The sequence below is a fragment of the Pan paniscus genome, chromosome 9 (genome assembly GCF_029289425.2).
Source record: "Pan paniscus chromosome 9, NHGRI_mPanPan1-v2.0_pri, whole genome shotgun sequence".
Taxonomy (NCBI): domain Eukaryota; kingdom Metazoa; phylum Chordata; class Mammalia; order Primates; family Hominidae; genus Pan; species Pan paniscus.
This window is the reverse complement of record NC_073258.2, coordinates 38,600,907-38,616,508: the sequence shown is the minus strand read 5'-3', so window position 1 is coordinate 38,616,508 and position 15,602 is coordinate 38,600,907. Positions and strand designations below refer to the sequence as shown.

General features: G+C 43.3%; 1 protein-coding gene across 7 annotated transcripts in view; it reads right to left on the bottom strand.

The window, feature by feature from the left end:
* PRR5L (proline rich 5 like) overlaps positions 1-15,602 on the bottom strand; it is a 169,688-nt gene that overhangs the window by 70,291 nt on the left and 83,795 nt on the right. For 4 of the 7 annotated variants that reach the window (XM_055094281.3, XM_055094280.3, XM_055094278.3 and 1 more), the window contains exon 2: positions 958-1,123. The exons of the other annotated variants lie outside the window; for them this stretch is intronic. The gene's annotated coding sequence lies outside the window, so the exon portion shown is untranslated. The remainder of the gene's footprint in view (positions 1-957; positions 1,124-15,602) is intronic. 7 annotated transcript variants of the gene reach the window in all.

The following is a 15,602-nucleotide window of genomic DNA, read 5'->3' as shown; positions in this document are numbered from 1 at the left end:
ACAGCCACAAATGTGTATCACTCAGAGCTCTGGGGGCAGATAAACCCTAAAATCAGTGGTCACTTTGCCATTCACTCACTGTGGTAGGCAGAAAAAATATCTCCCCACCCCCCACAAAGATGCATACTCTTGTCACCAAAACCTGTGAATATTATCTTATATGGCAAAAGATGCAATTCAGATAAGAATTTTGAGAAGAGAAGCTGGTCCCAGATTATCCAGGTGGGCCATAAACGCAATCACATGTGTCCTTATAAAGGGGATGCAGAAGTTACTAGAGACAGAAGAGGAGAAGACACAGACACGCATAGAGAAGAAGGTGATATGGAGACAGACGCAGAAACTGGAGTAATGCAGCCACCAGGAGCTGAAAGAGAAAAGAAGCAGATTCCCCCCTAGAGGGAGTACAGCCCTGCCCCACCTTAATTCTGCACTTATGGCCTCCAGAACCATGAAAGAATATATTTCTGTTGTTTGAAGCCATGAAGGCTGTGGTCATTTGTTATAGCAGCCACAAGAAACCAATAAACTCACAGTGTGACCTTGGACATCTCTGAGCTGCAGTTTCTACATCTGAAAAGTGGGAATAGGAAGAGTTACCTTGGAGAGCTGTGATGACCAGAAAGATTGTCTATGAAGTACTTTGCATGGTTCCTGGAACTGTATAGGTGCTAGACACAGGTGCAGTGGAGGCTGAGAGAAAAGGCACCCGAGTCAGGCTGGTGTCACCACTTCCTGTGGGGCATTGAGCAGGTGATTTAGGATTTGCAAGATATTGGATGAGATGACCCAAGTAGGGCTTAGAATACTCCTTGAACACAGCAAGTGCTTGATAAATGCTACCTATGGTTTCTTTTATTGCCTCCATTAGTACTATCCCTGTATTAGCCCGTTCAAACTGCTATTACAAAATACAGCAGGCTGCATGGCTTACACAACAGAAATTTGTTTTCTTACAGTTCTGGAGGCTAGAAGTCCACGATCAAGGTGTCAGCAGGGTTGATTTCCTTTGGGGTCTCTCTCCTTGGTTTACAGATGGCTGCCTTGTAGCCATGCCGTCACATGGTCTTTCCTCTGTGCACTCATGCCCTTGATGTTTCTCTTTATGTCCGAATTGCCTCTTCTAGGACACACACACAAAAATGGAAAGACATTCCATGTTCACTGATTGAAAGAATCGATATTGTTAAAATGTCCATACTATCTAAAGCAGTCTACAGATTGAATGCAATTCCAATCAAAATACTAATGACATTCTTCACAGAAATAGAAAAAACATCCTAAAATTTATATGAAACCATGAAAGACCCAGAATTGCCAAAGTCTCCAGAGCAAAAAGAACAAAACTGGAGGAATCACATTACCTGACTTCAAATTATACTACAGAGCTGTAGTAACCAAAACAGCATAGTACTGGCATAAAAAACAGACACACAGATTAGTGGAGCAGAATAGAGAACCTAGAAACAAATCCATACATTTAGAGTGAACTAATTTTTGACAAAGGTGCCAAGAACATACACTGAGGAAAGGACAGTCTCTTTAATAAATGGTGCTGGGAAAACTGGGTATTCATATGCAGAAGAATGAAACTAGACCCCTATCTTATATATAAAAATCAAACCAAAATAGGTTAAAGACTTAAACCTAAGACCTTATACTATGAAACTACTAAAAGAAAGCATTAGGGAAACTCTCCAGGACATTGGACTGGGCAAAGATTTCTTGAGTAATACCCCACAAGCACAGGAAACCAAAGCAAAAATGGACAAATGAGATCACATTGAGCTAAAAAGCTTCTGCCCAGCAAAAGATACCAATCAACAAGGTGAAGAGACAACCCACAGAATGGGAGAAAATATTTGCAAACTATCCTTCTGACAAGGGATTAACAACCAGAACATATAAGAAGCTCAAACAACTCTATCGGAAAGAAATATAATAATCTGACTTTAAAATGGCCAAAATACCTGAATAGACATTTCTCAAAAGAAGACCTACAAATGGCAAACAGGTATATGAAAAGATGTGCAACGTCATTTGATGTGGTTTGGCTCTGTGTCCCCACCCAAATCTCATGTTGAATTATAATCCCCATGTGTCAGGAGAGGGACCTGGTAGGAGGTGATTGGATCATGGAGGCAGTTTCCTCCATGCTGTTCTCATGAAAGTGAGTGAGTTCTCATGAGATCTGATGGTTTTAAAGTGTGTGGCAGTTCCAGCCTTGCTCTCTGTCTGTCTCTCTCTCCTGTCACTATGCTTTCCCTTTGCCTTCCCCCATGATTGTAAGTTTCCTGAGGCCTCCCTAGCCATGCAGAACTGTGAGTCAATTAAAACTCTTTGCTTTATAAATTACCCAGTCTCAGGTAGTTCTTTACAGCAGTGTGAAAATGGACTAATACATCATTGATCATCAGAGAAATGCAAATCAAAACTACAATGAGGTATTATCTCCCCCTAATTAAAATGGCTTTTATGCAAAAGACAGGCAATAGCAAATGCCGGTGAGGATGTGAAGAAAAGGGAACCTTCATATACTGTTGGTGGGAATGTAAATTAGTGCAACCACTATAGAGAACAGTTTGGAGGTTCCTCAAAAAACAAAAAATAGGGCTACCATATGATTCAGCAATCTCACTGCTGAGTATATACCCAAAAGAAAGGAAATCGGAATACAAAGGAGATATCTGCACTCCCGTGTTTATTGCAGCACTATTCAAAATAGCCAAAATCTGTATGCAATCTAAGTGTCCATCAACAGACGAATGGATAAAGAAAATGTGGTACATATACATAATGGAGTACTCTTCATCCATAAAAAAGAATGAGATCCTGTCATTTGCAACAACATGGGTGGAACTGGATATCATTATGTTAAGTGAAATAAGCCAGCCACAGAACAACGGACTTCACATGTTCTCATTTATTTGTGGTAGCTAAAAATTAAAATGATTGAACTCACGGAGACAGGAAAATGATGGTTACTAGAGACTTGGAAGGGGTAGTTGTGGTGGGAGGAAGGGGGGATGTTAAGTGGGTAAAAAAATATAGTTAGGTAAAATGAACAAGATCTTGTATGTGATAGCACAATAGGGTGACTACAGTCAACTATATTTTAAAATAACTAAGAGTATAATTGGAATGTTTGTAACACAAAGAAAGGAGAAATGCTTGAAGTGATGGATACCCCATTTACCCTGATGTGATCATTATGCATTGCATGCCTGTACCAAAATATCTCATGTACCCCATAAATATACACACTAAGTACACACAAAAATTAAAAATTAAAAGAAATATTCTATGCCCAATGTCTCCAAGTTAGAGAAACTAGAATTTTGGTCCATATTTCTTTCTGAAGGACCAATGCCATTTACATTAAGAAAAATCCCCTTCAAAAGCAACTTAAAAGTTTTGGTGCTGAAAGGATTAACTTCAGTTATCTGGAAAGCCCAGGCCCTGGGTCCGGGAAATTCGGTGGCAGTTACAGGGTTACTGGGAGGTATCACAGGTCTTGCTAACACTCAGCTTATATGAGTTTCATCAAAAACTTCCAAGATGTGTTTCTAGGAGAAAAAGAATGTGTCATCTCACTTTCTCCTCACAGCTGCCACGGCCAGGGCATGGAGATGGGGCACAGCCCTGCCTGCTGGGGCAGTGGGTAGAGGAAGATGCTGCACTTAGTGGAAAATGCAAATGAATTCCACTAGGGCTCCAACCTTTGACTCTGAAAAGGGAAGTAGAATCATGGCCCAACAACTTAAAATAAAGAAGTGGGTGGCTTATAATAACTCTGAGGCTTCCAGGAAAAAGCCATTCTGAGTGTAAGTAACAAAGAAGTCAAAGAAAACAGCCATGCCATCTGATGTGACTGCCTGGAAAACAAGGAGAAACTAGTTACCAGGGAAACAAGAGAGATGGCCTCTTTTACACACAACCTTCGGAAGCTTCTGCAGTCAGAAAGCCCAGCGTGCAAATCCTTCCCTGGACCATGAACACAGGAATGACCCAATGTCCTTCCACACCACCAGGATTTAGATAATGATCGGTCAAACTCAACTGATCCATTCTCTAATTGCAGTCAGAATGGTCTTTCTAATGACAACCTTGATGATCATGATAGCACCATTTACTGACTGCCAACTGTGAGGCGGGCACTTGACATGTATTATCTCAGCATTTTAAAAATGAACTTAGAGGGTCTTGACTTTTAGTGAAATGGAATAGAAAATATCGGAGTGCATCACATTTGGAGAAAATAAATTTATTCATGATTACTGGGTTAAAATGCCTCATTTATTTCATACCTCATATGGCACTCAAAACTACATGAAAGCACCTGTTTGGAAGCAACTGTGTCTGATCTTACAACCACCAGAAGGCAGGTGCTATTACCAGCCCCAGCTTACAGAAAAGCAAATGGAGGTACCGAGTGTTTAACTTGTCTCAGGTAACACATCTCATGAGAAATGATGCTGGAACTAGAACCCAACAGTCCATAGCCCACAACGCTTATGTCACTCTTTGCTGCGATGCCTTCAAATGTTCCCCACAAGTCTTAGAATAAATTCACAAACTCCATCCTCACAGGCTCACTTCTCACCACTCTGCAGTTCTGCTCATTGGCCTGCCTTCATGTCTTCCACCAGCACCTGCTCTGCCTCACCTCAGGATCCTTCCATGTGCTGTGGCCTCTATGTGAAATATTTCCCACCCAACTCTCCAGGTTCAAACCTGCACCCCCTTTATAGCCCACCTTCACTTGCTCAGAGACACCCTCCTTTCTCCTCACCCCTGATTAGGTTCCAGTACCCCAGAGAGCACCCTCCCCACCTCCTTTGTCGTCTTGTCATAATCTGCCTTAATTAATGACTACAGAATTATTTGTTATAGGTTTGTGAGGCCCATAAGGGCAGGCACTGTCTGTCATGTTCTCAGGTACATCCCCAGGGCTTAGCACAGGGCTTACTGAAGCAGGAATTCCACAGATATTCTCTGAATGAGTAAATGAGCCAGCTGTGTGTGAGGCATCATTGCTGAGAGACAGGAACCATAAGCAGGTGTCGGCTCAGAACACCAATATTTAAAATTACATGGGCATTTTGGGAGGCCAAGGCGGGTGGATCACCTGAGCTCAGGAGTTCGAGACCAGCCTGGCCAACATGGCGAAACCCCGTCTCTACCAAAAATACAAAACTAGCCAGGCATGGTGGCGGGCGCCTGTAATCCCAGCTACTCAGGGGGCTGAGGCAGGAGAATTGCTTGAACCCGGAAGGTGGAGGTTGCAGTGAGCCGAGATCGCGCCATTGCACTCCAGCCTGGGTGACAAGAGCAAAACTCTACCAAAAAAAAAAAAAAAAAAATACATGGGGCTTCACCATGGGTAAACACCATGGTACTGAAATCTGACTAACTTGGCTTCAAATCCAGCCTCTACAGCTTATTAGCTGGATGACCTGCGTACGTTCCTCATAGGCTCTGAATTTCAGTGTCCTTGTCTGTCAAATGGTTGTAATGCTTATGTGCATGTTGTTAAGATGAAAATGAGATAACCTAGATCACGGCCTCACCCTGAGTAGGGGCGCAAAAAGCTATAGTTAGTATTAATATTTTTATACAACATTGTGTTCTTCACAAAACCCTCTTAGGCTTCGCAAGGTGATGGGTGGTGGGGTTGAGGGAGACAGGCACTCGAACGCATCGCTGGAGGGACAGCAGTCTGAATTGACTGCTGTGGAAGGAAATGTGACAAGATCTACCGAAGTGACAAAGGCCATACCCTCTGACCCAACAAATCTATTTCCAAGAATTTTATTCAAGGCACGTCAAGTGGCTTATGTAACATGGGTTTTTACTGCAGCCTTCTTTATAACAACAATGAGCTGGAAATAACTTTAGTGCTCACCAACAGGGAACTGGCCATATGTAAACTATGGTGTCCCATATACTGGAAGGTGATGCAGCTCTGAGAAAGAGCCGACCTTGAGCCGATCGTGGTGGCTCACGCCTGTAATCCCAGCACTTTGGGAGGCCGAGGCAGGCAGATCACGAGGTCAGGAGATCCAGACCATCCTAGCTAACACGGTGAAACCCCATCTCTACTAGTAAAATACAAAAAAATCACCACTTTTTTTGTATTTGTATTTGTATTTGTATTTGTATTTGTATTTGTATTTTGTATTTGGCCGCTTGGTGGCGGGCGCCTGTAGTCCCAGCTACTCCGGAGGCTGAGGCAGGAGAATGGCGTGAACCCGGGAGGCAGAGCTTGCAGTGAGCCGAGATCGCGCCACTGCATTCCAGCCTGGGCGACAGAGGGAGACTCCGTCTCAAAAAAAAAAAAAAGAAAGAGCCGACCTTGAATGAAAGAAAGGCTAAACACAGAGCCACGTGTACATTATGCTACCATCTATGTAAAAAGGATTAAAAAGAGCATTTACCCTTTTCATTGCATGTGCGTAAAATGTCTCTGGAAGGGCAAACCAGCAACAGATAACACTGGTTTCCCCTAGGGCAAGGAGCTGGGTAGCAGCGACACAGTAGGGAAGTCTTTTCTCTATAAGCCCTTTTGGACTTTTTGAATTCAGAAACATGAAAATGCCTTACTTCTTCAAATAAATAAATGTAAAGGCAATAGTGACTCCCCTAACCTCCTTTCCCCAAAAGGAAGACAATAAATAAAGGTCATATGATTTCTTCAAAGTCACCCAGCTGTTAGGAGGAAGTCAGGATTCAGCTTCTGATCCCAAGTTGGGCTCTAGCAATGACAGTTCATTCATTTGACACCAATTTTATTTATTCAGCATTTATTTCACAATAGGAGTGACCCTGTGCAGGAACATATGGGCTAGCAAATAAACACTGGCAGGAAAAGTAGATTAAAGGAAGAACCAATTTCTTTTCTTTTTTCTGCACTATGCATCATAAATGGGCCGAAAGGGCCAGGCTGGGACCAGCTTAGGGAGTGAGGCAGGTGTGGACAGTAAGCTTGCTTTACTACCAGCACCTGCCCTGGCTAAAGGAGGCAGCCATTACTCAATCCGATCTGGTGTTTGCCGTCTTAGGATATAAGCCTGGTTTTGCCAGATCTGATTTTTCCCAAGAAAGTCCAAAAATCCAAATTTTTAGAAATGTGAAATCACTGGATTTGTAAGTGTTGGCAACTAATTCACCAGGCCAACCAGCACTCTGAAGGCCAAACATGTAGGTTTGTGACCTTTATTCTACCCCATCACAGCTACGGCCTCCAGTCTTCTCAGACCTTTTATGCGGAGCCTAAGCCAGGTATAAGGTAAGCCTGCACTAATCAGTCCCTGTGGCCTTGGGCAAGTCACTTCACTTCTCTGGGTCTGCTGACTCACCATTCAATTAATGGTTTGGCCCAGCTGATGGCCACGATGATCTTTCACCATCTCTGGCTGTGCATTCAGCCCCTACCCTGGGAGCCATACACACTGAGAACCTTTGAGAGAGGAGGCAGGGGCTGATACCCTAACACAATACAAACTCAGAACCATCCCTCAGCCATGTTTGAACTCCCACCTACCACATCATCTAATTCACCAGCCTCTTAACTTGGCAGCTGTCTTATCTCACTGTCAGCCCATCACCGATTTCTTTTTTTTTATACTTTAAGTTCTAGGGTACATGTGCACAACGTGCAGGTTTGTTACATATGTATACATGTGCCATGTTGGTGTGCTGCACCCATTAACTCATCATTTACATTAGGTACATCTCCTAATGCTATCCTTCCTCCTCCCCCAACCCCACGACAGGCCCCGGTGTGTGGTGTTCCCCACCCTGTGTCCAAGTGTTCTCATTGTTCAATTCCCACCTATGAATGAGAACATGCAGCCCATCACCGATTTCTCTATGAAGTCTTATGTATGACATACTTCCCTATATATTATATACACACCCAGATACAGGGTAAGCCAGCAGCACCCAAGGTACTGCTAAAGGAAACACACAGAAGGCAGAACCCTCCAAGCCAGCATAGGAGACTAGATCTGGACCCCACGCCTGCCCCTGCGCCAGCCCATTGGATGGAAACCAGGTCACAAGCAGATTTTCAAAAGTGGTGGGGCCATTTGGTCAAATCAATTGTCAACCATGACTATTTTATTACCATTATGACTGCTGATTAGAATAATATTAACTCTCATCAGAGGCTGGCCATGATGGTCAGGACTGTGTCAAGCCTCCATTTGCATCTATTACCTCAGTTAATTTCTACTCTAAACCAACGAGGTAGGTTTCATTAGGCTCATTTTGCAGATGAAGGAACCGAAGCATAGGGATTCACTTGCCCAAAGGCAGAAGACTAGGAAGAGGAACCAAGAGGCAAATCCTGTGTGATTCCAGAGCCTGAACTCCTGACCCCTGTCTTAAACAATGCAAGTGTGTGCCACACACAGAGCCGAGGGATTAAACGCCACCCATTGCTTCCCTGCATAAACATCACCCATAGCTTCTTACCTTAGAGCAAGAGGACTCTGCCCCTCAAGCAAGGAGTCTCTGTTTCCTTGTGGCACCCACAGACCAGGCTGCAGTTTTTGTGTTTGTTTACTTGTTCAGTGTCTGATGAGCCCTGACAGTATGGAAGCTCCTTAAAGGCAAAAATCTTGCCCGTCTTGTTCACTATTGTATCCTGGTGCCTAGCACAGTATTGAGCACATAAAAGGTACCCAATAAATATTTTTATTTTATTTATTTTTAACGTATTTTTAATTATTTTTACTTTTTTTTTCTAAGACAAGGTCTCGCTCTGTCACCCAGGCTGGAGTATGGTGGCACAATCACAGCCCACTGCAGCCTTGACCTCCTGGCTCAAGCAATCCTCCCACCTCAGCCTCCTGAGTAGCGAGGACTACAGGTGTGTACCACCACACTCAGCTAATTTTTTGTAGAGACAGGTCTTGCTGTGTTGCCCAGACTAGTCTTGAACTCCTGGCCTCAAGTGATCCTTCCATTGCGGCCTCTCAAAATATTGGGATTACAGGTGTGAGCCACCATGCCTGCCCAAATATTTTTAAATGATGGAATGAAAGGTGCACTTCCAAGCCACCAGGAAGAGTGGCCTTCCCATTTCTGAGAGATCAGAATAATTTTCTTTGCTGCTGACTAAACTTGGGTCCACCTAAGCATTATTGTCCACGGGGACGTAGACCTGGGCCACATGGGTGAGCAATCCTGAGTCTGTTTGCTGGTCAGTGGAGCCTACAGACATAGCAGAGAAGTGCCTGCTACATAGCATAGCACAATTGTTTCTATTAAGGACCAACCTTTGCAACTCTTAGGAGACAAAAGCCGGCCAAAGAATGAACACTGACTCTCACAAACAAGAAAATGTTAAGGGTCAACTGTGAACTATGGAAAGGGCTCGACAGGAAGCAAGAGACAACTTTCTCAGGCGCTACTGGAAACCGAGTGCAGAGAGAAGAGTCTGAGAATCCAAATTTGCACAACAATAAATATTAGGGCAAACAGGATACACGCTCAAGTGTTTATCTCTGCTTAACGGTGTTCACTAAGTGTCCACAGGATTCAGAAAGCTGACAATTTAGATGCACCTAGAAGTAATTATATCATCACATCATCATCACCTTGGCCTGCAAGCCACTGTGTAATCACCAGAAAAATCCCCTTCTGTGATACAAGTTAAACAAAGCTGTGGGAAATAACCACACATCTTATTTACTCATCTATAAGCCTACTTTAAGTATCAAGTTTCTTGGAGTGCATATTGTCTGGGTGTGGCCCCCAAATGTCATCCAGAGTGATTCTGCAGCGCCTACCAGATGGTAAGCCAAAAAGTCTAGACACAAACAGTAGCTAAGACTGACCATTATGTGAGTGAGCAATTACATTTCTGACATGTAACGTATATAAAACCCTGGTGAGTGAAAGAGTAGTCAAAAGCTACAGTCTGGCAGCCAACAAGAGTTTTAAGTGTGGGAAAATGTGCTCTAGATTAAAATGTGCAACTTACTTTAAAAAATTAGCTCTACTCTCTCATGGCAGAAATAAGATAAAATGGTTTTTTTCATAAGAAAAGGAGACAAGGCTGGGTGCAGTGCCTCATGCCTACAATCCCAGCAATTTGGGAGGCCAAAGTGGGAGAATCCCTTGAGGCCAGGAGTTTGAGAACAGCCTGGGCAATCTAGCCAGATCCCATCTCTAAAAAAAAAAAAAAAAAGCCAGGCATGGTGGTACATGCCTGTAGTCCTACCTACTCAGGAGGCTGAGGCAGGAGGATCCCTTGAGCCCAGGAGTTCAAGGCTGCAGTGAGCTATAATCATGCCACTGCACTCCAGTCTGTGTGACAAAGTGAGACACTATCTCCAAAAAAGAAAGGAAGAAAGAAAGAAAGAAAGAAAGAGAGAAAAAGAAAAGAAAAGAAGAGAAAAAGAGATGAAGGGAAGGGAAATTTATTCTCAGGTAGTATAGCCAGGTATAACAGGCATTGAATAGAGGCTCAGAAAACTGATGGAAATATCCACATATGATCATTTCATGGAGGTAATGATTCCAATTCAAGTCCATTTAACTCAACCAAACATTAGAGTGTCCACTGGATGCCAGGATCTGAGTAAAGGAAGTTACAGGGGGCAAAGAAGAATAAATTATCTTCTCCCAGGGAGCTCAGGGTTTCTAAGGAAATATGCAAAAGTAATACTATAAATGCAGACACCAAGGGCTGTAATTGAAGATGGACAACTGAGACAAGATTGAGGCAGAAAGGTTAACTCACATTCTGGAGTTACGAAGCAAAGCTAATGAAAGGTCAACTGAAAACTACAGGTTCTCTACTTCCTTGCCCATAACGCTAAAGAATATGGGGCCTGGAGACTGGAAAGGAAATTTTGAGAAGGAAGAACAAGTTTTCATAGGTAAGAAGCTTTAAAAGTCCAAGGTGTATCCAAGGTCTTAACTATGAAAGACCAGGTGTAGGATGAAAATATCACATTTCAACAAATATCTAGGGAGTACCTACTACCCTTGCCACAAAGATGAGCCAGATATGGCTCCTACAATAATATAATAATAAAAGGGAATTGTAATTGGTCATGATTAAAGAAAAAGACAGGGGAGGCCGAGGCGGGCAGATCACCTGAGGTCAGGAGTTTGAGACCAGCCTGGCCAACCTGGTGAAACCTCATCTCTACTAAAGATACAAAAATTAGCTGGGTGTGGTGGCAGGCGCCTGTAATTCCAGCTACTGGGGAGGCTGAGGCAGGAGAATCACTTGAACCCGGGAGGCAGTGATTGCAGTGATCCGTGATCGCACCATTGCACTCCAGCCTGGGCGACAGAGCGAGACTCCATCTCACAGAAAAAAAAAAAAAAAGGAAAAGAAAGAAAAAGACAGGAAAGCCTAATGCTGGGATGGGAAACAATGCTTACAGCAGACCGAAGCAGAGAACATGAACAAGATTAGCGGGTCAGGTGGGGAATGTGGCAAACTAAAGAGTGTCCTCAGACTCCTTTTGGTTTATTACAGAAAAGCTGAAAACCTGTGTTCAGATGTCAACTCTCCCAACTTTTAAATACTGGAGAAAATAATCTTGTTTTCTTCTTTTCCCCAAAATACAATGCAAGCCAAACAGTACATGTCTGATGCCAAAGTTTGGCCCACGGGCTGCCAGTTTGAGACTGGCATGGGACTGAGTGGGGACAAATGTACACAGCTGTTGACTGTGAGGGCCAAAGAAAAGAGATATTGTGAAGATTACAGAGCTAAGCCTCAAGAAAAAGAAATACAACCCTGGGAAAAATAAATAAAGTAATTGAACCAAAAAAATTAAACTCCAGAGGCCTGTGGTATAACATTTGCCAGTAACATCTGCACAGCACTTTATAGTTACTAAGGCTCTTCCTCATGTTATCCCACTTGGCCCCCAACAATCCTAGGAGGTAGCCACTATTATTATTCCTATTTTAGAAGTGGAGAGTTTCTGGTTCAGAGCATTTAAGCAACTTGCCTGTGTGGTCCCATAGCTATGGAGGGATAACACCAGAACTCAGGTGTAGTAGATCTTGTACTTTTTCAGACTGTCAAAGAGAAGAATTCCAGGCCATCTCTATCACCTTATTTTTAAGGAATATAGATTCCTGGGCCCTCCCCTAGTCATTTTCATTCACTGGGCCCAAGATACCTAAATTTGTACTTCCCTGATATCTTCCAAGTGATTCTGATGTACAACTAGGCTTGATAACACTGGTCTAGACCAATGTCCTCAATTAGGGGCGATTTTGTCCCACTGCCTGGAGACACTTTTTGATAGTCATAACTATGGGAGTGGAGGATGCCATGGGCATCTAATGGGTGAAGGCCAAGGATGCTGCCAAAAATCCTACTATGCACAGGACAGCCCCCACCACAAAGAATTATCCGCCAAAACCATCAATAGGGCCAAGGCGGGGAAGCCCTGACCAAGGCTCTAGTGCCCTGCTACCCACATTGTAGTCTGGGAATCAACAGAATCAACATTGCCTGGGAGCTTCTTAGACATTCTGGCACCAGCCCAGACCTACTGAATCGGATTCTGTGGTTTAACAGGATCTCCAGGTGATGCATGTGCGCTTTCAGAAGCACAGCTCTAGACCATGCTTCCTTGGCCATCAAGGAATTTTAGAACAGAATGGAAGCTTAGTGGTAGGCCAAAGTCATTACTTTGTAAATAGGGAAACTGAGGCCCAGAATAACTGAGCAACTCACCATGGTCATACAGCTTGCTTATGGCAGAGCTGAGATCAGATTCCAGATCTCAATTCCTCAACCTGTGTTATCTCCATGATGCCCGTTAGGACCAAAATGAGGGCTCATTCAACAACCCTGCCTCTCTGAAAAGTTGATACCAACCTTGGTGGGGAGGTTTTCTTTTGTTTGAGACGGAGTCTCACTCTGTCACCCAGGCTGGAGTGAAGTGGCGCGATCTCCGCTCACTGCAGCCTCTGCCTCCCGGCTTCAGGCAATTCTCCTGCCTCAGCCTCCCGAGTAGCTGGGACTACAGGCACGCGCCACCATGCCCAGCTAATTTTTTGTATTTTTAGTAGAGATGGGGTTTCACCATGCTGGTCAGGATGGTCTCAATCTCCTGACCTCATGATCCACCCGCCTCGGCCTCCCAAAGTGCTGGGATTACAGATGTGAGCCACCGCGCCTGGCTGGTGGGGAGCTTTTTTGAGGCCTGAAAGGAATCTATTGTCCTCTTGGTGAATAATTAAAAAAAAATTATCCCAAACACCACAAAAGAGTACCATGTTTACCCAAGAATTCAGCCTGCGAGATGTTTTACAAGGAAAGTGGCCATACTGCTTCCATAGTGGTGGTGTCCGGGAGCTAGCATGATGAAACAGTTCTCCAAAATGATGGCAGCAGTCGATGTGGTCTCCTCAAAGACATCTGGGGAATGATACTGAACCAGTTCCAGAGAAGTATTTAGAATTAAATGGCAAGCATAAAAGGGTTTACACCAAGGATTTATGTGGCTGAGGTCACAAGCAGGTTGTGACAGGGTTTGAGGCAGCTTAGTTCAGTCTGATACAGACACACATCAGAGCCAATGGTAGATTTTTCTCCCCCTCCCCACCCACCCCTACCCTGCCCCCTGTCCTTGGGAAAAAGATAAAAACAAATCCTTTCAGCTATTCTTCCAGGCTCAACTTAAGCTAACATATACTCCAGTTCGTAAACAGCTGAGTCCATTGCAGTCCCTTAATCCTAGTATTTGCTGGAAACCCAACTGCTGTCAAAGATGCCATCAACAAAATACAGGACGCATCCTGAGTCAAAAAGAACCAGCAAAGTTGGAGAAAGTTCTGTAATAGGTAATATAAGGAGAGAATGGGAAAGTGGAAGTGTTGCCGGCATTTGGTAACCAGCTAAAGTGAAACCAGAATATTGATGTGTGGGTGAGGGAAACATATTCGCACCTCAAAATTGAGGGGAGAAAAAGAAGAATGAAAGCTTTGCAAGTTTAATACATGAGTAGATACATAATTTTATGTAACATATAATTCTATGCTAAATAAATTGAACAAATAATTAATGACAGGTTGTTTGGAGGGGGTAGATGTTTACAAGGTCTTCCCGTAGGCCACGGTCAGATGGATTTCTACTGCTCTCCACAAACCCTTCTAGCTGAGCCTAGCTGTGAGCTTCTGCTTTTTAATGAAGTTAGTATATAGTGATGTCATTTATTATCCTGCTCCAGAAATGCAATATTTTTTAAAAGGGGGGAAAGCAGAGAATGTCCTCTACACATTTGAAGAATATAAAAAAGCCTCTAAAATCTCAGAATATGTTACAGCTGGAAATTTCAGGGAGTTTTTTTAAAAAGTCAGCTTAAATGTAATAGACCGTTTAAATTCTTAGTTGATGGTAATTAGGGAGCAAGCGGCATTTCTTTAAATGCTGCTAGACAGAACTTAATCCAATTTAGGTAATCACTAACCTTTGCTTTTTTTCTCTCTTTCTCTCTCCCGTACATGAAATCCGAGGATTAATCTACAAAGGCCATAAACTGCCAAAGCATAAAAAAAGAATATTTAAAGAGGGAGACTGAGTGACTGGAACCTCAAAGGGCCAAGTCTAATTAAAATGCAAACAGGTCCCGCAGGCTCCCTAATTTATATTGACTATAAAGCCAACACCGGGCAGCAGAAGGCATCGGGAGGGAGGTGGAGACACTTCACCACTCTTCCCTTCTGGGAACCTCATCTAGTGTGTTCTGCAATGCAACAGCCATCCTCGCCCAGGCCAATGCTAGTAATTCTCTATATTCACAATATCCACAGCGCCTGACTTTCCTTATTCTGTGGCATCACTACTGTCAGAATTATCCAGACTATCCCTTCAGGCTTCATTGTTCACCCACCTCCTGTCTCCTCATTTTAGAGTCCCTGAATAGCTCCGGCCTTGACTTCTGATCCAGAAACTTCCAAGTGAACCACTAGGATTTTCTTGAGAACTTGGGACCCTGGGTTCTCCATGGAAGGCCCTCAAGGGTAGATATCAAAATGTACTGAAAAGAGCAAGACGCTTGAGTTCATGGCTGTGTGACACTGGGAAATTAACAAGCCTCTCTGAGCCTCTGTTTTCTCATCTGAAAATAGAGAAAATAATACCTTCCTACCTGAGTTGTTGGGAGGCGCAAATACCATTACCATAGCTATACCTGACTCACAGAAGTTGCCCAATAAATAAGTCAGCTCATTTGTTTTAACTGTACAAGTTTCAAAGTAAATCTTGGATCCCCAGGTACTGACAAAAATGTGAATTAACTCAAATTCACCTCTGATGCCCCATCACTGCCATCCATCCCCCTCCTTGGCTCCATGTGAAATCTTCTCTTGTAAAACAGTGCTTTCTGCTTATCAGGGTACCACTCTCTTTGTTCCCCAATTCCAAACCCCATAATATTCTGTACAAAATCCACAAAATATTTTATTCCTATATTTCAGCAACTAAAATATTAATTCACACTGGCTTGTTAACAAAGGGTCATTTCTACAAGCATTGCCTTTAACATGTATTTACATTTTACACACAGAGAGGCAACTCTTGAGAACAAACCTTTAATGATGAACATTAGACA